At 47.7% G+C, this 22,524-nt stretch overlaps 1 protein-coding gene across 3 annotated transcripts in view; it reads left to right on the forward strand.

The window, feature by feature from the left end:
* The window catches only part of PDZD2 (PDZ domain containing 2), a 341,923-nt gene that overhangs the window by 89,246 nt on the left and 230,153 nt on the right, over positions 1 to 22,524 (forward strand). Inside the window, exon 2 of one of the 3 annotated variants that reach the window (XM_074356721.1) lies at positions 17,850 to 17,906. The exons of the other annotated variants lie outside the window; for them this stretch is intronic. The gene's annotated coding sequence lies outside the window, so the exon portion shown is untranslated. The remainder of the gene's footprint in view (positions 1 to 17,849; positions 17,907 to 22,524) is intronic. 3 annotated transcript variants of the gene reach the window in all.

Consider the following 22,524-nt stretch of genomic DNA (forward strand, 5'->3'; position numbering starts at 1 on the left):
TCAGCCCTGGCTGTCCCTTTCCTCCCCAGGAGCCGCCAGCTGTGCAGAGCTGTGGTTCTCCTGGGAGCCTCACATCAGGAAGCGGAGTCAGCCGGGGCCCGTCAGCCCAGCCTCGCGCCCTGTAAAGTGCCCCGGCTTCTGAGGGCGAATTAACTCTTGTTTTTATTGCGCTGTTAATTCCAGCTCCTGCCTGTCTCCCTAATTCATTCCACATGTCTGGTCCCTTCTGCCCACAGCAGTCCCTGCCCAGGCTGGGGCTCATCTGTTTCGTGCATCCTGTTGGTCTGTCTGCTGGCAGCTCTGTCCACCAGCCCCCCAACCCGGTTCTCAGGCACCTCTCCTAGGAGGTGACGACTCCTGTTCTCGACCACAGTGGAGCCTAAGCTTTTTGAGGGCCTGACCTCAAAGCACTTGTATTTTATATCTTCTTTGAGCCTGATGCTCAGCAGGAGCTCAACAAATTTTGTTCCACCAATGAACGATTCAAAGCACCTTGGCAGGCTCCCTGGGGAGAGTGACAGTGGAGGGTCTTCCCAGTGGAGGTGGAGTGGGGGTCGGGCAGCTTCCAGCCCAGGGAGGTGCTGAGTGATGGGACACCTCAGAGCTCAGCAGATGCGCAGGGCCTGGAAACAGACGGTAGCAGAGGGGCCCAGGCTCTGGTCTGCAAGCACAGCCCGCCTTGGGTTGGGGGGGGGGGTCTCGGTGTGGTTGTGTGGCTCCTGGGCTGGGGAGGCGCACAGGATGGGAGGGTGATGGCCACTGTGAGGAGGTACCTTCTCACCCTTGGGCCTTGGACGGGCAGCCATATATGCTCCCATAATCATGTGTCACCTGCAAGTGCGCAATCCTCTAATTTTGAGTTTTCCAAAACGGGGTTTTTGGAAGAGCTTTCCTCCCTGCCTGCCTGCCTCCCTGCCTTCTTCCTTCTCTCCTCCTTCCCTGCCTTTACTCCCTTCCTTCCTTCTCTTCCTTCCTTCCTCTTTCCCTTCCCCCCTTAACCTATCCCACCATCTTCTCTCTTCAAAAGCAGAAGGGCAGAGAAGGCACCCCAGGTGGATAAATATGTCCCTCTTGGGATTTACCCAGCACGGAAAGTGTATGGTCTCTGCCTTCAAAACAAAATGGCAGAGAAATGAAGTGTCAGAGAAAGAACTCCACTCTTCCCCAGGAGCCTCCCACCTCTCTCCCCTCTCGCTCCCTACGCGTTCTCTCATCTCTCATTACAGTATGTTCCTGGTCCTGCTTGACTGTGTTCCTCACTCCGTCCTCCTCCTCCTCCGCCTCAGTTTCAAGCAGGTTCTCACCCTCTCTGAGCCATTAGCTTTGCCCCAGTTCTAACCCCATTAGCAAGATGCTACAGTGCGCGATCAGTGAGCCCCCGTGCCAGAACTTCTAATCACCAGCCCCCACCTCCCTTTGTCTGTGCCCACCCACTTCCCCACCTTCTTACTCTAACATTTCCATTGTTGTTATTTCTGGGTGCCTGGGAGGGAGCAGCGCAGGCTGGCTGCTGCCGAGTCAACGTGCATGGGGCCCACCCCACTCATAATAACCACACTGTGTCTTAAAAAGGATGTGTTGGAACAGCTGTTGGTGCACACATACCAGGCTCTTCCAGGAGGCTTCCAGGGGAGTGAAGCTTCCTAGTATGAAGTGAAAAGATCAGTTCTTTGTTCCTTCACTCAGAACTTGGGTTTAGCCTAACTGGCTGGCCCTCTGGTCTGAAGCCCAGTGTGTGGGCCACAGAGCGTTGTTAGGTGCTTCTCGTGAGTAAGCTTTGGGGAAACACAGTTACACAAACCTAAAATCTCTTGACCAAGGGACTTATCTGAAGTATTAGTAGGTTGTTTGGTGAGGGGGAGGGGGCATACCTCTGTTGTTCATTCCGATGCCTAAAAAGAAAAGATGATAGAAAATGAGTAAATGCATCATGAATTTCCAAGAGGGGACATGGTTTACGGCCTCTTCCAACATCAGGACTCTGCATTTGCAGAGCATCTCCCAGGAGAGGCTTGAGGGCATCTTGCTCTAGGTGAGGCAGGCAGGAGGAGTAGGGAGGCTGTTTCTTGGCCATTATTTCATCTCCTTAAAAAAGCAGACCAGGAGTGGAGGAGGGTTGCCCTTAATGGATGAAGTAGCCATTGGGTTGGTGGCTCTTAAGTTGAACTCAGGCACAATTGCATTAAAACATATACTTACTGAGCATTCGGTGTGCACTCGGAGTGATTGTTAGGAAATGTGCAGGCAACATGCTAGGTGCTTGAACAACAGTGAACCAAACATAGGTCCTGGTGTGAAATAGCTCCAGCAGTTTCCATGAAACAAGCCTAGAGGAACAATCAGAGAGCAATATAAGACAACGTATACTGGTGAACTGAGGCGCAGAAGCCAACAGTAAGCACCACGAACAATTGAAATAGGGGAGAAACTGGACCTGCTGAAGGTGATCAGGAATATATCGGGGAGTAGGTGGGACTAGAGGTGCATGTCAGATAACGAGAGGAATATGGATTGTCGAATAACAGAATGTAAATGCCCCAGGGGAGCCCATGGGGTCTTTGTTGTGTCCACCTACGTATCCTAAGCACTTAGTCCCCAGCACACAGTAGCTGCAGTAAAATTTGTTATTGAATGAATGATACAGTAGAGGGAGGAGGAAGGGCATTTCAGAAGCCAGCAGTGGAGCAGAAGCTCTGGGGTGGGTGGCAACGTGTTTACTCTGCTGGCGGTGGGAGCAGTGGTGGGTGGACTGGTGGGGCAGTGCTGTTTGGGAGCTGTAGGGTGATAAGATAGGGCCAACTTGTAAAGAGTCCTGAATGCCAGGATGGAAAATTCAAATGTGATGTTGTAGATACCTAACTTACAAAGATAACGTGGGAAAGCGGCCACAAGGAAAAGCCACCAAAATGGAAAAATGACAACAGTGGTGGCACCCCCGTGGTCTGGATGTTAGCCTGATGACTGACTGCAGGCTTGGGAGGAAGAAGTCAGACTCTTCCAAACAGGCAGTAGCGGTGAGAGGACAGAAACTAACATCTGAGAGATGTTCTTAAGGAAAGAAATAGAGCTTAGGGAAATATTAGGGAAAAGAAGAAAGTAAAGACCACACCCAGAATTTGAATAATTAGCATGTTAGAATGGGCGGGGAAAGAGCGAGTCATGTCCAGATTTCAGTGTCATCAGAGCATCCCACCAGAGATGTCCTGAAGGTCACTGGAAATGTGGTGGTGAAGTTTGCATGAGCGGTTTCAGAGAGGAAGATGAGAGAGCTGAGGGCCTGGGCAGGGTTGCCCCTGGTACCCTCTCCCATCTGACCACTACCGCGGGACGGTCTGGGGCTGCAGAGGGACATTGGGGTCTGTAGCCCTGGGAAAGATGGAGGGCTAAGTTTGCGGACAAGTTGATATATACTATGGGAGAATTTGAAACAGACCTTGAAGGATCAGGCGTAAAAGCCAAAGAGATCTTACGGAAATTTCCTGAACCAGAATCTCTGGGTATCTGGACATCTGGATTTGAAACAAGCATCCAATGGGATTCTGTGGACATAATACCTTGAAGACCAGGTCTCTCTCTGTTCGCTGATCAAATCTCAGGAGTTAAATGTTAAATGTTACAGGAGAAAGTCTGCTTGAAAATTAACAGTCCACCAATTGATGTACACTGGCTTCACAGGCAGTTTCTTACTTTCTGGAGGTGGTCAAAAGAAGTTAACGCATTCAAAAATTTTCATGGCACAAAAAGATAGCCGAGAATTTGTGAGTGGTTGTGTTGTGACACCAAGGCCAATTAATATTAAGACAGAGCTTCGGGGTCTCTGTCATACAGCTTGAAGAGTGTTAATTTTTAAAGTGAAGAGCAGAAGAATCAAATTTTGGGGTAAAGACTGGACTGATTTAGCAGCAGTAACATTAGACTGAAATGATGACCACATTCTCTTGGTCATATATCGAGGTGAGACGTGAGCTGAAGGCCCTAATGTGAGTGCGCTGAGGCCAGGGCCAGACAGGCACCCAACACTTGGAAATCACTGGCATAGTATCCAGACTAAGAGGCACAGGGAGTCCAAGAAGCATGGGCCAAGGGCAAAGTCAGAAGTGAACAGCAGCAGGCACAGGGCAAAGCCAGATGCTGAGCATCGGGCAGGCATGTAATTGACCAAGACTAAATATTTTCTGTGTGCCTGTGGCAAAGTACACAAAGCATCACATTTACTGTTTAGCCATTTTAAACCGGCATTGAGTACATTCACAACTCAGTGGTGTTAAGGACATTCACAATGTTGTGTAAGCATCACCACATCATCCCCAAAGAAACCCCCTTCTCATTAAGCAGTCCCTCCCCAGCCCCCTTTCCCCAGCCCATGGCAACCACTAATCTGTGCTCTGTCTTTATGGATTTGCCTCTTTTGGGTATTTCATATCAATGGACTCACATACTATACGGCCCTTTGTAACTGACTTCTTTCACTTAGCAGGATGTTTTCAAGGTTTCTCCATGCTGTAGCAGGTGTCAGTAGATCATCCCTTTTTATGGTTGAATAATATTCCTCTGCGTGGATGTACCGCATTTTGTTTATTCATTCTTCAGCTGATGGACATTTGAGATGCTTCCACCTTGTGAACAGTGCTGCTACGAACATTCATGAATAAGTTCGACTTTCTGTTTTCAGTTCTTGGGAGTCTATACCTCTGAGTGGAATTGCTGGGTCAAATGGTAATTCTATGTTTAACTTCTTGAGGAATCACCAAACATTTCCACAGATGCTGCCCCACTTTACAGACCCCTCAACAAGGTCCAAGGGTTCTCATTTCTCCACATCCTCACCAACATGTGGTCAACCACAACTATTTGTTGTTGTAAGAGTTTCACAGCCAGGTGCTCCTTCAAGGGCCAGGGGCTGACCCCCGAGGGGTGACCTCCAACAGTCTTCAAGACCCAGCTCTGTGGAGCTGGTCTGACCACAACCACAATGGCGATCGTTGGAGAGGACAAGGATCAGCCAAATGTCTGGTGTTCAACTGCCCAAACTTGATTCATGACTTCAGCACTTCCATGGTGTCTGCCTTCCTGCTCAGCCACTCTCTCTGGTGCCTGACTTCCAAAAGTCACGGGCACTTCTTATGCTGGCTTTGGGCCTCCCCCTGCCTTTAGTGCAACTACTCAGCACTTGAACCAGTTCACAGTTGTGCAACAACGTTGATGGAAGCCATGTGTCATGGTGATTTGGAGTACAGCTAGCTGAGTGCAACTGTTGGCCACAAATCAAAGCTCATTAGATGGCAGCATTAAATAAATCAGGACTGGGGAGGGAGGAGGTTGTAAACGGAGGGCTGAGTTTGAGAGATAATCCAGTCTGCTATCTCTAGTGTCTTTCCCACTTGCAGTGTTTAAAGTTGGCCTGACATTTATAGGCATTTTTCAGCCTCCTCTCCTGCCCCCACCCCCCACCTCTCTGCCACACACTTCCCCTCAGCAGTGAGCAAACTGGGAATAATTTGACTTGAAATCAAGGTGGAGCTCAGTAGAGCAGGTAATTAAGAATGTGATTTTTCCTAAGCACTTAGGGAGTTATGAGAAATGAGAAACGTCTTTTTTGTTTGAATAAGAGTTACTGGTTTGTGAGGGCAATGACTGAGACATTCTATTCTCTGTGTTCTTGGAAGCTCAGGGGCTCTGAGAATAGGTCTCCGTACCTCTTAGTATCAGGGTGGAACTTGCCAGCGTCATCGTGACCCCTGCCTCCTGCCTGTGGAGCGCCTCCATGCCTGGGGGTACTATTGGACTGTAGACCTGACCTGCCTGCTTCCCAAGGAGAGCGGTCCCCAGTCTTCCTGGCCAGTCCCCAGCATGCAGCACGCCACCCACTTCAGCCACGGAGCATTGCCCTTACCGGCTGTGTGGTTTCTTATTTAGAACAAATGGAAAAGAGAAAGAAACTCACCGTCGTCAACAACCACCACCACCCACCACAGAGAGAATGATGTTTACGAGCCGCATTGGAGGGAGCGAGCTGAGAGTGACAGAAGCACTTGGGCAAATCTGTCATATGAATTTTAACAACAAGTGTGTGCTCTTAGATATAATGGGAAGTTAGGACCATGAGAACTGAGGAGACTCAGGGGAAGTCATGTCAGCAAGATGGCAGAATAGGAAGTCCCGGACTCTCGTCTCCCCGTGGAGAAGACATCACCTCAACAACCATACGTGGACCACTTCCCTCGGTGAGAAATCCAGAAACCAGTTAAGGGGTTCCTGCAAACCAGGTGGGCCGAAACCAGCTGCATCAGGCTGGTCACATGACCACAAGTTGGAAGTGGCCAACTGCACGCAATCAGTCTTCAAAGAACTTGAAAATAAAGGAAAGGAGGCAGTCCTCTGATAATCAAGTGCAAGATCAACGTGTGACGGGTCACAGTGGAGGCTTCCCACAAGAGGGGGATGGTCTGGCCCTGGAGAACTGAAGACAGAGCATGGAGGAGCGGAGCCCCAGGATTCCGGGCCGGGGACCCACTGTCTCCTGCAACACTTCTGCTAATGCTGCTCAGCCTGTTGTCGCCTGAAGAAGAAGCTCCTCTTCCCTCTCCTCCATGGAAGATGCTCTTTCTCTCTCCCAGAGTGTCAGCGGCCACACCTCCTCTAGTTTGGAGCTTCAACCTTCAACCTTACACCCAAAAGCTAAAAATTGGGAAAGGAACTTTTGTTTTGTTTTAAGTGAAGGATTTTTAAGATGGTAATTTACGTTACAATGAAGAGAAAAAGCAATTTCCTACCCGCCACTGCTCACCCTCTCTCTTTTTCCTCTTTCTCCTGCCCTATTCTCCGAAAAATGTGGCTCGAGAAAATATGACCCTGGGGAATAGTGGATGTGAGAAAGCTGTGTAGCCGGAGCTGAAAAGCAATTAGCCGTCCCAGGCGGTCTCCCAGCAAGCCGAGGCGCGTCCCCAAGGCAGGAAGACATCACCATGATTTAGTTCTGTGTTGGTTGGTTTGCTGACAGCGTGCTGTGTGTCCTGGGGCCGCACGAGAAATAGCTGGCAAAGACTGAGGTCACTACTTCACCCAGCTGGACCACATCTTTGCAGTGACCCAACAGTCAGTGCGTAAGAAAAAGGAGGCCTAGGCTGGTTGTAACCTTGAATGTGTAACCAGCCGTGAGCTCTTGCTACGGTTCCAGAATGGTAAATGAGGATTATGTCTGCTTGGTTTTTGCTTCTTTATGTTTTAAAAAAAAAACACAACACTTCCTTTATAGTATTATATCTCTCAATCTGAAACTTGGATGTTCTCATCTGAAAGTTGCTGCTAAATAAATATTAAAAGGAGTTCCGTGGTCAAGTCAGTTTGACTAGCTCCGATTGAAGCCTTCAGTAGGTTTCCACATTACAGGACTTCTCAGGGACTTCCGTAGGAATGATGGCTGTAGGAAGAGGACGGCACAGACAGTGGTTCTCAGACGTCTCTGATAATGGAACCCTCTCCCGTCGAGTGGCTCTTGGAACTGTTACTCAGCAGAATGTGTTGAGCTGCTTGCTACCTGTTCCTCAGTTCAAACCCTTCATCGCCGCAGTTGATCTTTCAAATAAGATGACTCAATACCTTGTATTTATTTCTCTTCTACGTAATTTTTTTTTTAAGAAATCGACCCATTTTGCCCATGTTTTATAAGAGATCCATCCACCAGCTTGAAGTAAGAGGAGGACTGTTTAAAGGTTGCAGACAGCTTTATCGCCTGCAGTGTTAATAATGAGGACAGAAGCCCGGAGAGATGAAATGGTTGCCCACGGCCACACGCCCAGCCAGTCAGCGCAGAGCTGGGCAGGCTGGTGGTACAGTGGCCTGCCCGACAGCTCAGGCCCTCCTGCAGGCCCCTCACTTTTCCAGGCATGATCTCCTTTGAGATCTCCTTATTTGTTCTTACTCTATACTTCTTGAGAGAATTTATCCAGTCCCCTTATGACAACTGTTGTTTAGCCATTTTCCCTCTGTTGCATTTTGGGTAGAGAGAGCCCTCGCCAAATATTTTTGGGGAGCATATCTGAAGGCAGAGGAGTACACTGGGAACAACCAGGTCCACTCCTCTGGGGCAGCTTCCTCCTTACTACGCCTATTTTCACCCGTGAGGTCAGCACGTCCTTCCGCTTTGTCACTGTACCTGGAGGCTTGGCCCAGCCCATGGCGAGAGGCCCTGGAGTTAGGGCTCTGTCCAGCAGGTGAGGTAGGCAGGTTTCTGATCAAAGGGACCTAGTAACAGCACATTATGGTCTGGCAAACAGCTGGCACCAGCGTCTCCCAAGGCCAGTGGAACTCAGTGAAGGGTGGGCTGGCAGGCAGGTTGCAACACACTCCAGCTATCAGTGCAAGAGACAGGGAGGTCTTCCAGATGCTAAGATGGGAACTAGCCAGAGAGAGATGAGGCCCAGTGGGTAGAACTGAGAGCATGTTCAGGAAGGAAGCAGTGATGAGGATGCCTTGATGCCAAGCCTCAGGGTACACCACTGAGCCACTCCCCAGGCTTTCCTGCCTGATGTAACAACCACCCCGAAGATTGCTGCTGGTGCCGAGCAGGGATGAGGTAGAGAGCTGGAGGGACCACGTGGGCTCACACGTAGGGAGAGGGGGAGACACAGGCTAAGAACCAAGCGCGCCCGCCCCCTGCATTCCCTCTTGTAACGCTGGTCATCCTCATCTTCACTCTCACAAGTTCTCTAAAGACAGGGATGATGCCTGTTTTGTTCATCTTTGTATTGCCTGAGCACAGCGCTGCCCCAGAGGGACTCAGGAAATGCTCTCAGAAGGAGTGAATGAATGAATGAATGAATGAATGACTTGGAACTATTTAACAGTCGTGGAGATGGAATTAAGTCGGCACCGGAGGTGATGCTCAGGGAGCTGGAAATCTGGGTTCTTACATGGCTGTGGGTGGTGAGGCTCCTCTCTGACAAGTGATTTTCCAGACCCCTCAGACGTGTGTGGCTTGTGTTTGAGTCAGTGCTGAGCAGACAGCCTGGATGTGGCGGGGAGCTGAACTAGGCTGGATAGAAGCAAACCCAGCTGGATCCCAAAGCTGCAAGTCTGTTTCTATTTTGAACAATTTGTCCAGTAAACATTGAGCAGCCTCTGTTTCACCTCCCTGAGGATAAAATGGAAACTTCAGATCAGAATCCGAGGGCCAGACTTTGGACCAACAGCGACATTTCTAAAATCACCAAGCACATGTCTTCCAATTTCCCATTGTAATTCAGAGTTTCAGTATCAGAAAAGGACAGCTGATCAGACATTACAAAGTGCACATTCTCTGAGTTTAAAAATAGGGCGAAAAAATCAATATCGACTTAATTTTGACTAATAGAGCCGGGTTTCTACTCAGGCTGGGTGCTTGGTTTTTACTTTTAAATGGTTCCTTCTGATACTTTAAAATCCTGTTGTGTTCTGATTTACTGAGGAGTTGGAAGAAGTCAATTAATCTTTAATGCAGAATGCAGAGTTTGGATGTGCCCGAGCGGCTTTGGGAGTGTGGCGGGACTCCAGGCCGAGGCCAGGGTCCAGTCACAGGACGCGGGCTGTGGTGAGGAGCCCTGGAGTCACTTAGCTCATCAGTAACGTCTTGATTCTTGTTGATGAAAACCTTCAGACTGAGTCCTAATGCCTTTCAAGGAACCGGATCTGGATTTTGTTGGCTGCTGGTTTTTTGGGTTTCTTTTGTGGGTTTTTTTTTTTTTCTTTCTCATTGTGCTCAGTGAAGTCTCTTACGCATCCCCTAGTGAAGTCTTTGTAACTCATCTTCCCTCTTCGGTCCTTCCACCAAGACTTATGTGCTCTGGCAGGCCGACACGGACTCTTCTTTTCCCAAAGATGAAAAGCATGTCACTGAAAATATTAGTCAGGCTCACGGAAAAGCTTTGTGAGTTTTGCATAATCACAAAGACAGAGAAAGTAGGTCACTTTGGGAGCCTGTTCTGTTTGTGGAAGAAAAAGAAAAAAACGATGAAGAGGAAGTGTCAGATGGCTTAATTTTATCGCAGCTTCTTCAGCCCAGCCAGTCCTGTCAGAGGCTCTGGGTCTGACACCATGTCCACACTCTCGGGTCTCCCCGAGGCTTGTAGAAAGCCTGTGCAGGCTGGGCTGGGAGCCGGTGGCTTCAGTGGATGTAACGCTCATGTGTGCCCTGGAGAGTTTCATTTGCAGCTGGCATTTGGATGGGAAGACAGTGGGGTGGGGGGGAGGCGCTTGTCTGGGGTTGGGGAATTCATCTGAGTAGCTGTAGTCTTTGGTAACCCAGAGCCTCTCCCGTTCCCAGCTCACTGGCTGGGATCAGAAATCATACACAGGACTAGGATACTCAGAACGCCCAGAGGGGGCGCTGACTGCCCTGGTCTTCAGGGCTGTGGGATTCCTTGGACCAGGCCAGGTTCCTTGAGAGAAATGCTCATCTTAAATGGCCACCCCAGAATTGTCTGATACAAACCAAACCTAGTAGCTCAGAGAGCTCTACACACTTGCACCCAGAGGGGTGCTTTATGTGCAAAGTACCAAACCAGGACATTTCTCTGCTGTACCTCCAGCTAGCTTAGATTCTCAGTGTTAGAAAAAAAGGCAAGTATACCATGAATGGCCTCAGCTCTGCATCTTGTCTTCTGTCTTTTCACTTCCTTCTGCCTGTTGTTTTCATCTTTTAAATGTACCTTACTTTTTGCAGGAGTTGCGGTTTTGAAATTTTTCTTTCTTTCTTTTTTTGTAAAGAGGAGTGTTTGAATCATTAGAGAAGCTTTCTGTCAAAGGAAACACTGCAGCGATGCAACTTGTAAAGGGAAGTTGGTTGTGCAGATGAGCACAATGTCATGGATGCTTGGGGACGAGCTTTGAGTCTAGCGTATTTGCTGTTCATACATTGGGACCCTCTGTGACAAGAGATGAGGTTCTGCCACTCTGTATTTGACAAAAAGAGGAAATAGAGAGTGATCTAGGGATTGTCTGTGACAATTTTAAAATTCATGTAACTATTCAGAACCCTTGGTGGGGACCTCAGTCTGTGGTGGCCACTGCAGTACATTTTGGTGTTTATATTCTATATAGCTATCTTGTCATTCCTAAGTTTTCATCAGCATCCGTAGTAATACTGAGTCAGGGCACCGAGTTTATTAAAGGCTACTACATCCTAAGTCAATGGAGGTTGTTTGGGCAGTTCCCAGGACCACCCAAGTCGATGTAGATTTGCATCGTGTGGAAAGGCAGAGATGGGGCTGGCAGGTCTGCTGTTGGATTGGCCGGGGGCCACGGACAGGAAATCTAAGGCGGCAAGGAGGCGAGTGCAGGTAGTGGAGGCAGGTCCAAAATGGAAAACTCTTAGATCATTTCCTCGCCGGCAAGAGCAGGGGCTGCGGTAGACCAAAAAGATAGGAGTGTTTTACCAGGCCAAGGTCAACTGCCTGCCAAGCCAAAGGAGGGTTGAAACAAGAGTAGATGTGGGTGTAGTGCTCTCGGGCTCTTCCACTCACTTCTGCCTGCACTTTGCCTCCTGGGCCTCAGTTTCTTCAACCTCGAAAAAAACATGGTCAGATTAGACAGGTAACTTTCAAACTTGCTATTTTTTAGGCACTGGAACCCTTACTTAAAACAAGATTTTGGTCGGAAAGCCCCCTGTGCATGTGGAATAAAGGTGGGGGTGATCCAGTTGGCACTGGGGGGAGGAGCGGGACTGGGCACCCAAGCCCCCACTCCTCCACCCCTGTCTTATAGATCAGGGTGATTCCTTCACCTCCCAGGAACAGCATTAAAAGATAGTGGAGAAAAATTTTAAATCCTTTCTCACCCAGAAGGTTGGCCAACAAGACTTTGAAATCAGTGCTGCCTTTTTTCCTAAAGCTGCTCGTGGTTTCCTAGACACTGTTGCCTGAAGGGCAGCCTTTCCTGATTTTGCAACAAGGTCAGGCCTCTCCGTCAATCATAGACCAGCTAGAAGTTTCTGCAGACCAGCTGAGGAACCAGAGCCAGGATGCCCTGGACCAGAGCTGGACTACACTGTGGACACACTCATTGTCTACTGCTTAAAGGGGTTCCGCGCAGTGTTAGCCAGCCCTTCTTGTCCCAGCCCTCTCTTCCTCAACAAGCAATAATGCCAGCATTCACCCTGCACTCAGAAGTCTCTTGTTCAGGGAGTTTGTGGGAAGTAGGAAAAAACATGGTGGAATCCTATCCTCCTGTAGAGACCATAAACTGGTTCCAAAACCACATCAAACTGGGTAAAGCCACCCTTTTCCTTTACTCAAAAAAGGCTGTCTTAGACTTCTTTAATCATGAGAAAATGGGAGCTTGAGTTTTATTCAAACCATACAGTCAGAAATTTGGAGTCTCATGACATGTTTGATACAGTCAAGGGGAAAAACCTGAACTTCAATATTAACAGCTGGATAGTTGTCCTAGGTCTGCTCCGGGCTGTGTGACTCTGGGCAAATCACTTGGGCTTTCTGTGCCTGGGTTCACGTCTAGTAAACTGAGAGAACACCCAACTATGGCAAAGATGCAGTGAGAAACTAGATGTGAACGTTGAGAGTGGTCACCCAGTTCTATAAATGAGCTGTAATGGCCAGCGTGCGGGGGTGAAAGAGGCCCCGAATGGTGTTGTCCCCCGCACAGAGCACGGGGTCACCTGATCTGAGACTCCTGCTGTCCTCTTTTGTTGAATCACCAACACCAGCTTGGCACCCAAGTAGAAGCCGGTTCTCCTCCGCGACTGAGCCTGGCGTGGGCTGTTTGGGCTCCACGCACCTGGAGCCTGGTGCCTGCTCCCTTTTCTCATTACCTGGCGTTCTGCCTGCCTGGGGGTAGGTGAGTAGTTTGAGATCTCAGCAGCATCCTACGCACGGAATAAAAGCCTGGGAGGTCAGAGCAGGAGGAAATTTAAAGAAGAGGAAGGAGAGGGATGGGGTGAATCAGAGAGCTCAGAAGGGAAGGGACCTATTCCCTTTGCCAGAAGGTTGGCCATTGTACAAAGAATACATGTTCACTGTAGGAGAAAATAGAAAGTAAAAAAAAGAGTTCAAAAAGTATTTGTTAGTCTCATCACCTGGAACTAAAATGGTTAACGTTTTAGCTATTTTACTTCCTGGCTTTTTATACACACACACACACACACACACACACACACTTGCACACACACACATTAGTGTGTATATAAATAGAATTTTAAATGAAAAGAGGATCATACTCAGAAGTGTGCTAGTAAGTGTTTAATAAATGCCCATGGGAGAGGCTGCCACAATTTGTAGCCTTTGCCAATTTCCACAGTGTAAATGCTCCCACCATAGCTGATTTCAAGCTACCAAAGTGATGTCAACCAGCTTGCAGAGTTCCTGAAAATATACCAGTCAGCTTTTGGGAACCAGCAAGAGCACACTGCTGACCAAGTTTTGTTTTCTAATTAGCCTTGCCTCCCTCACAAAGAGTACAGAATTCTTTACGCCCAAACTTTGGAAAGTTGTCTTTATCAAGTCACCTACTTTTGAATCAAAATTGTTCTCCTTTCAGGATTTAGAGCTGGATTACAGCCTATACTGCTAATTCTAATAGTTGGAATGTGCCTGTTTCTTGTGTCCTATAGATCCTTATGTGAGTGGGGAGTGGGCCCACACTTTATTAGGTGGTAGGAATAGAAATGTAATTGAAAAAAAAAAATGACAGATTCATGTGATCAAGTAATTGGTGGCCTGCAACTGATTGCACAGGCCATTATCCCAGGACGGATTTGACTTAATAGAGGCAGTTTTCTCCTTTGCAATTCCTTCTCCTCGGCCCAGCCAGCTCAGCTCTACAGTTGTCACTTTTTTTTTTTTTTTTTTGGATGGAAATTGGCCCCCCTCCTGTCTGTTGGATGAGAGTGGGCTGCAACTGTTTGGCCCACGTCAAAAGCGCTAATCAGATCCACGTTTTCCTCGTTGAATGGGAGCTTAGGGAAATTGCACGGGGCTGAGGGAGGGGAGGGCTGCACTCACAAAGCAGCAGTGTGTGTGGAGTCGTCCTCCGCTTGGCTCCAGGTAACACGCTGGCCTTCCCAGTCTGCTGGACTGTGACATCCATGGTAAGAGTCAGCTAGGTGGAAAAAGTAGTTGGTGCCAAAGGTCTCCCACACTGGAGTTGTAATTGCCTTCAGAGAGACTGACTGAGCTTTGTGAGCTTCTGATAACCAGTCTGGCTCTCCCAGGCCGGGTGAGTTTCAACAGGGAGTTTCCCACTACGACTTCCTAGGTGTGGGGGGCAGTGCTGTAGGTGGGCCATCGGTGGCTGGGGTGGGGGGCGACGGGCAGTGTCCCAGTAAGAAGGAAAGACTTGCCCTTTCCCTCTGCCCCTGTAGCCAGTGTGAATAGAGAAAGGCAAGAAGTCTAGTTTGGGTCCCTGACAAGAGGGCCAAATTCAGTTGCCTGGAGTGTTTAAGAGGCAAAGGAAAGAACCAGTGGGAATAAGGGGCCTGTCTGCTGGGCAACCCCAGGTCCCTCAGATCCCCTGGGTCAGCTCTGACTTCCCTCTTCTTTATCCCCTTCTCCACCAACCTATTTCCAAGTCGTCACCTAACGCTGCCTCTGAAATGGCCCAAGAAGCTACTCCCCACCTGATCCCCCAGCCTCGGGCCAGGCGAGCATATATCACACCTGAGCTGTGAGGCCAGCCTTCTAATGGCCCCTCTGATGTCTAGCCTCAGTCTGTAGAACCCCATCCGCATCCCTTCACACACACACAGGTTTTTTTAAAAATCAGTAAAGTAAGGGTATGGGTGTAGCTTAGTGGTAGACCGCATGCTCAGCATGCACAAGGTCCCGGGTTCAGTCCTCAGTACCCTCACTGAGAAAAAAATTAAAAATAAAATAGCACTTGAAAAAAGAAATTTAAAAGATCAGCAAAGTTATGTATGTTCATAAGCATTTAGAAAATGCAGGCGTGTAAAAGTGAAAAACCACTCATGGACTTATTTTCCAGAGATGAAACAGTTAGCGTTTTCGTGACTCTCCCTCAAAGAGATTGTTTAGGAATGAAAATAAAACTACTTTGTAACCTTCTTCCTCCCTGTGTGATGGTGAACATTTTCCCATATGGATACTTTTCTAGAATGACATCACAAATCTGGTTATATCACTTCGCTTAAATAATTACAGATATAAAGCCACCAGACAACCGAAATCCATTGCCTCCTTGTGGAAGGTCAAACTCCGGGGAACAGGAGGGAGGGCCAAACAGAACCACCTCCCACCCCTTGCCTGCCAGCCGGCGCACCCTCCACACCAGCTTTTTTGCTGGAATACAAAATCTGTGTGTTTACTCTGAGAATTCCATATGAAGTGGTTTGTGTAAATGACTCCTGCCTTCCGAAATTCCTACTTTGTGAAGTCTTTCATTCTTTCAGATTTATCTTAGATTATTTATGTGTCTGTCCCTAGAAAAATTGGGACTCTCTTGAGGGCAGAAACAGAACTTAGTTTGTATTTTTAGCAACTTGTGGTCCTGCCTGGCACAGGGTGGTAGGCACTCAGTAAGTATTTATGGAATGAACTGCCTTGATTTGCTATGCCTGTTTTTATCCTCTTGCCAGTTTCATGTGTTGGTTTTTATTAGTGTCCGTGATTAATCCATATTACATTTTCTTTTCCTCCCATACTATGTCTCGGTCTTACCGTACTGAAATAAGAGCCCCTGGCTTGGAGCCATCCACTGCTTTAGTTGTGTCTTTGCTGGCAGAATGAAGATGTCGTTAGTTTCTAGTGGCTTTACGGTACTGTTTAGAATCCCTGAGAAGCAAACTTACTTTTTCAGAGTCAAGAGCCCAGAGTCAACCCTCTTCTGAAGAAATGATGTATTGGTTTATGTAAATGTTTAAAACAGGTGAAGGCAGCATGGCTAGAAAGTTTCCAGAGTGGTAGTTCCAAGCCAGGGGGCTTGCTCATCACTCATGGGATGGACGGTGGCAGGAAAAGTCAAGGTCATGAAAGCAGAGTGGGGTGTAGTTGGCCCAGGGCTCTGTTCATGGGCTGTGGGATTCTGCACCTTAAAGATACCCGAGGGACAGTGGCCTCTGCCTGTGCTCCAGAGAAAAATGCGTAAGGCAGTCCAGACATCGTATGCTGCTGCTTGTGGGTCTGAGAATGATTAAATATGGAGGTTTTGCCTGAGGGAGGAGTAAATTTATTTTCAACATTTTATCAACAAACAGTAAACTAGAGCTATTTTTAGTCAAACTCATAGAAAAGGGAAAGCTAGTCACTTCCACTCCTACTGTGAGTAATATCTGTTGAGAAGTGAGGATGAGTAAATTTCTGCCCTCAGAAATAGAAAGAGAGGCAGGTAGATCTACCTTTTATTGCTGCAAATTTAAATGTATGCCTTTGACATTCCCTTTTAATAGAAGCTCCAAGCACAAAATCACATCAAAACCACAACAGGTTGTTCTGTGAATGCAAATAATAGAAATTCTATTCAAACCAGCTTCAACAGAAAGGATGTTCAGTGATTCTCCATTGTCCATAATGTCATCGAGACCCCAGCTTCAGTTTCTCTCTCTACCAGCCTCAGCATTAAGCTTCATCTCAGGCTTTATCAGGATGGCAGCATCAGTTCTAGGCATCTGACTCAGCCCTGACGACATCAGAGGAAGAAGAGGGACCATCGCTTCTGGGCACTTTCTCTTAGGAGTGAGGCTGGATTTTTCCAGAACACCCCGGGAAGGCTTCACCTCACGACCCATTGACCAGTGTTGGGTCACGTGCCTATTCCTGAAACCACTGCGGGTGAAGGAAGGATGTTAGCGCTGATCAGTTAGGTCCCTCTTTAGAGCTGAGGCACCTGCTGTGTAGCAGAGGTTGGCTGAATCCCTGAACAAAAATCAGAATTCTGTTAGGGGGTGAAAAAGAGGGAATGGATACTGGGTAGACAATTGTGTCCTCAACAACTCAAAATAAGCCGTAGAATGAGTTGACAGCTGTATATTCTAGTGACTTTCAAACAGTTTTTTTTTAGCTAGTTCATTCAAATAAAATCTTACCAAGAAAAACAAGCAAAGCTGATAAAATCAGAGCAGCTGTGGTTGTAACCACACGGGAGATTATGGTCGTAAGATCATGGTTTGACAATTGCAGGTAGAGTACTTCTTGTGTTGTTTCAAACATTTTTTTAGTTCCTTGTCTTCTTTCATCCTTATGACACTGTTGTACTACGTGGAACAAGGGGTCGGCTGGCCAGAGAGGACCAGTATTTATAGGCAAGCAGGGCATTCAAGGAAAGCACCTAGGATGGGATTTGCAGATTTGGGCACAAGAGACCAGAGGCTGAGCTGACAGGGAGCTGGGAAGAGAAGTTCCTCTGAGTAAGGTGATGAATGATGATCCCAGAGCTGACTCGTTCACTCCCTGCCTGCCTAGCGTGGGTGGCCCTGGACCATGGGTGATACTTGCATCCAGGAGGAAGTGAAAGGCCTGTTGAGGCAGAAACAGAGATGCTGGGTAGGATTGCTTCACGGAGGGCAGGGAAGACATGCAGTTCAGAGGTTCCACAAGCTTCATTTTGGAAGGGGATAGGTCTAGGGTTGCCATGCGAAATATAGGATGTCTAGTTAAACCTCAATGTCAGATAAACAATGAATACAATTTTAGTGTAAGTGTGTCCCAAATATTGCATGGAACATACATATATTAAGACATACTATATATTTGGACATAGAAGAACATTCCTCAATTTTTGTCTGAAATTTGTATTTAACTGGGCACTATATATTCTTATTTTTTTATTGAAGTATTGTTGACTTACAGTATTGTGTTAGTTCCAGGTGTACAGCAAAGTGATTCAGATATATATCTATTCTTTTTCAGATTCTTTTCCATTACAGGTTATTACAAGATACTGACTATAGTTCCCTGTGCTACACAGTAAGTCCTTATTGTTTATCTACTTTATATATAGTAGTGTGTATCTGTTAATCCCAAACTCCTAATTTCTCTTCCCTGCCAACCCTATCCCCTTTGGTAATCATAAGTTTGTTTTCTATGTCTATGAGTCTATTTCTATTTTGTAAATAGTTCATTTGTTTTTGTCTCTTTTTTTTTTTTAGGTTCTACATATAAGTGATATTATGTGATATTTGTCTTTGACTTCACTTAGTATGATAATCTCTAGGTCCATCCATGTTGCTGCAAATGGCATTATTTCATTCATTTTTATGGCTGAATAATATTCCTGTGTGTGTGTGTGTGTGTGTGTGTGTGTGTGTGTGTGTACACCACAACTTCTTTATCCAATCATTTGTCAGTGAACATTTAGGTTGCTTCCATGTCTTGGCTATTGTAAATAGTGTTGCTATGAACATTGGGGTGCATGTGTCTTTTTGAATTAGAGATTTCTCTGAATATATGCCCAAGAGTGGGATTACTGGATCATATAGTAACTATTTTTAGTTTTTAAGGAACCTCCAGATTGTTCTCCATAGTGGTTGCACCAATTTACATTCCCACCAATAGTATAGGAGGGTTCCCTTTTCTCCACACCCTTTCCAGCACATAATATTTGTAGACTTTTTAATCATGGCCATTCTGACTGGTGTGAGGTGATACCTCATTGTAGTTTTGATTTGCATTTCTCTAATAGCTAGCAATGTTGAGCATTTTTTGGTGGGCAAATAATAAATATTCTTATTTTCTAAATCTAATAGCCCAACCTGGATGAGAAATGGAGGGATCCTGAGACATTAGGACATTAGAGGTGGCTTTCTTCCCATGGTCTCCATTCTGAGTCATGAAGTAGTCAATATCTCTTGGTACCCAACCGATAGTTTTGAGGACCATCAGAATTACCTGAAATGCTCATTAAAAAAGCAGATATCTGAAAACCACCATGGCCTCCGTGATTTTAAGGCTTGGCCCAGCTTTGGAAGACTGCTTCAGACTTTAATTTCCTAAGGGTGAGGATGTCACTTTGTTTATTGCACTCGGTAAATATTTGTTAAAAGAATGAGTGAATGGATGAATGACTCCTCCCTGAGGAATCCTCATTGGCTTCATCCGTGTTTATCTTGTAGACCCCAGGGACCCCAGGAGCACAGGAATCTTTCCATTTCTTTTCTGGTTGTGAGACTCCTGGGAAAGGACTTAGGTGCAAGCTGTCACGGAGAGAGTCCTGGAGAGCAATGGGTGGGAAGAGGAACAACCAGACGGAGCAGGAGAGGGCAGCGCCAGGGCCCGGGGCCCGCCAGGCAGGGGCGAGAGCGTCTGCTTGGGGAGATGGGCCAAGTTTTTAATTACCTCCTCAGGCGAAGAGATTTGCGATTTCAAGTTGAGAACAGGTCTTCAGTTATTTGCACAGGATTCCTTTAGAGTCCGACTTGGCACTCACTCAGCTTTGCAGGGGGGACGACCAGGGTGCTTAAAGCATGTTGGAAGTCCCTCAGCGGAACCTGGTGGGTGGCAGGGAATGGCCATTTTGCTAATCTTGGCAAGTCCCTGGGAGCCTCTCTTTCCCACAGCACCTATCTCCCCAGGCTTCACCGTGGAAAAACTAGACTTCCTTTCTCAGACTTTAAACCCATAACGGACCCAACTGCCTACAGTATGTCTCCCCATATAGATGTGCCCCAGTGCCTACATTCCCTCCAATACAGGGAGCTATAAAGGATTTTTTTGGTTCCAATTCCCTATTTTCCTGGCGAGAGGCTCTGCCTGGTGGACGAGAGCCCGCTTCCCATCCCGAGTGAGTGCTGGCCGGGTGACGTCATGGACACCTAGCTCTCTGCCTGCCGCCTGAATCGCGGGTCCCTTCACAATCTGTTCCCCCATCTGTGTAGCGGGGATGCTGCAATGGGGCCACAGGGCTCCGGGGAGTGCTGGAGCTGTCTGCGGTCTCTGTAGCATAAGGCTCCTCGGCAGGGCTCTGGGTCCAGAGCGGTGAAAACACCGACTCCCCTGGCTTTTCCTTGATGACTGTCGTTCTGTGCCTCCTGCCCTCGCCTCGCTCAGGCGCTCACATGCACCAGTGTGCGCAGATCAGAGCCATGCAGCAGAGGGCCTGCCGCATGGCCGCTTTGTGGTCTCCTGTAGTTTGGTTAAATCTGAAAGGTATCGTGGGTACCTGGGGGCAATAATGAGAACCCCCCCCCCACACAATTCTGAAATAAAGAAGACAAATTTCTATGTTGAGAATTAAACTTACTAGTTTACATCATCCACAGTTGAATAGCCAGCCTCAGGAACACCCAAATTAAGAAATTATCCATAAAAGCATATAGAAGCCGAAACTCAAGAATCTTGGGGAGGTTGGACTAAAATATGATTGTTCCTATAATTCAAAGAATAGACATCAATGCTTACTGATGTTATGGTTTGTGGTTAGGAGAAAGTAGTATAAATAGGAAAAGGGTAGTTAGTGTAGAGAACAGGAAGAAAGCCTGCAGGGGCCAGGCGCGAGCAATGCCTTTCCCGATGTCATCAGGTGGAGGGGAGTCTTGGCTATGCAGACAGGTTCCTTTGGGAAGTCCAGGCTGGTGTGAGAGAGGGCGCCTTAGCTGGGGAGTCCTCTTCCACTCACCAGGTTCTCCTCATTCTGAAGTTTGCCTTCCTCTGCCTCCTGCCTTTGGGGAAAACAGGCATTGATCAGACTGATGCAAACCTCTTCCCCACTTAGGAACTGTATTTCCAACTGAAAGTTAATGAAAGAGCCTTCTTGCTGGTAACTGTATCTTTCAATGTGCTGGAAAAAACTGCATTTCTGAGCTTGGGAACCTGAAGGCATGGATGGTGGGAAGTTCACCAAGATCAGGCTCACCTTGTGGTGTCTCCCCAGCCTGCCAGTGGCCTTCCCCAGCCTCATCTTCCAACTATGCACATGCCCCTGGACATTAGCATAGACGCAGCAACAGCAGGATCTTAGACAGTGGGTCCAGCCTCTTCATCTGCCCAGACTTCTCCCCAAGGCCATTGTGGCAGTGCCCAGAGTAGAATTTGATGTTTTCCCACCTGGTTTCTTTCCATTTCTGCTACCTCTGGTCTTATTTTCTCCCTACTTCATTTTTCAACCCTAAGTTCGTCTGCGCAACGTCCAGTAAAGCCAAACAAACCAAAACATTGGAGTTTGGAGCAGAGAAAGGTTTATTGCAGGGCTGAGCAAGGAGAATGGGTAGCTCCTGCTTGAAAGACTTGAACTCCCTGATGGTTTTCAGGGAAGATGTTTTAAAGGAAAAATTCGGCAAAGGAGGGCTGCAGGGTGTGGGGCCTTCCTCTGATAGGTTGGCGGAGAGGTAACGGGGTAGGGGATGGGTTCTAGGATCTCAGTCATCAGCATTCTGGTTCCAGCCAGTCCGGGGTCCACGTGCTTGTTCCCAGCATGTAGTCTCCATCCTCCACCTGCATGGGGGTCTTAGCTCCTGCAGAAGAACCCGGAGATGTGTATCAGATTATTATGCGCATCCCTTTAGGAGGAACCATGAGTCCTCTGATTCTGTTCTTCTTATCATTAACTGAATCTGCCCTTTGGAACTCAGGGAAGGTCTAGGAGGCTGAAACCTTTTTCCTACAAACAAGAAATGGGGGATATGGAAAGCCTTTTGTAACCTGGGTGGTTTCATCGCCCCTTTTAAAGGCCCAGATGGCGCATGAGTAGCCATGGGGGCCATGAGGAGCGTGGGGACTGGTGTGTCACACGCCTTCACAATCTTCCCCCAATTCTGATTTCCTGCCTGGAAGAGGTCAAACGAGGATTCCTTCCCTCTCACTCCCATGGCCATTGACTTGCCTTCTCATGACCATTGTCTGAGGCCTTTCCCACAGTGGGGCCTGGGAACAGAGGACGCCTCTCAGAGAGGCACACAGGCTGAACCTTTGTGCTCCGTGATCTATTTCCTCTGAGAAGACCCTCTGGGTACCAGGCGCTCCAGCCCTGACTCCTGCAAGCACTCTGGGAGAGGAGGGGGTGGAGGCCAGTCTCTGCACAATTTAGGCCTTTGCCAAATTGGAAAGTCTGCGGGTCCTCTGCGGAAACACTGGATTTCCCATTGTCCCCCACCCTCCAGGCAAGTCCCTTCCCCCTTCCTGAAAACTTGCCTCCTTCTGCCGCTCCACAGAGCTTTTATTCTGTAGGATCTATTTCTTCTTGTCTTCTGGAAGAGCTGAACTGTGGTTATAAGCACGTGAATGTAAACCACCCAGGCCCCCCTCCCCTTCCTCCCTTTGTCTTGGCAAATACTCAAAATCTGATAAAGCAATTTGGCCCATCTTTTCTGCAGTTTAAAACTTCCATGTGTTGTGTACATGCTTCTTAATGAGGCTAGCAACTCCATCCTTGACTTGCTAACTCAGCTCCAACGTCCAGCAAAATGCTGGAACTGGAAGGAAGCTTAGTAGAACCACCTCATTTAGCAGATAAGGAAACGGAGGCTCAAAGATGCTAAATGACTTGCCTGGGGACCTACAGCCAGCTAATGACAGAGTGTATTACTGGCTCTTAGACATACTTGAGTCATTGTTAATTAGCAATGAGATCAGATCCTATGCGGTTAGATGC

This window comes from Camelus bactrianus, chromosome 3 (genome assembly GCF_048773025.1).
Source record: "Camelus bactrianus isolate YW-2024 breed Bactrian camel chromosome 3, ASM4877302v1, whole genome shotgun sequence".
NCBI classification, from domain to species: domain Eukaryota; kingdom Metazoa; phylum Chordata; class Mammalia; order Artiodactyla; family Camelidae; genus Camelus; species Camelus bactrianus.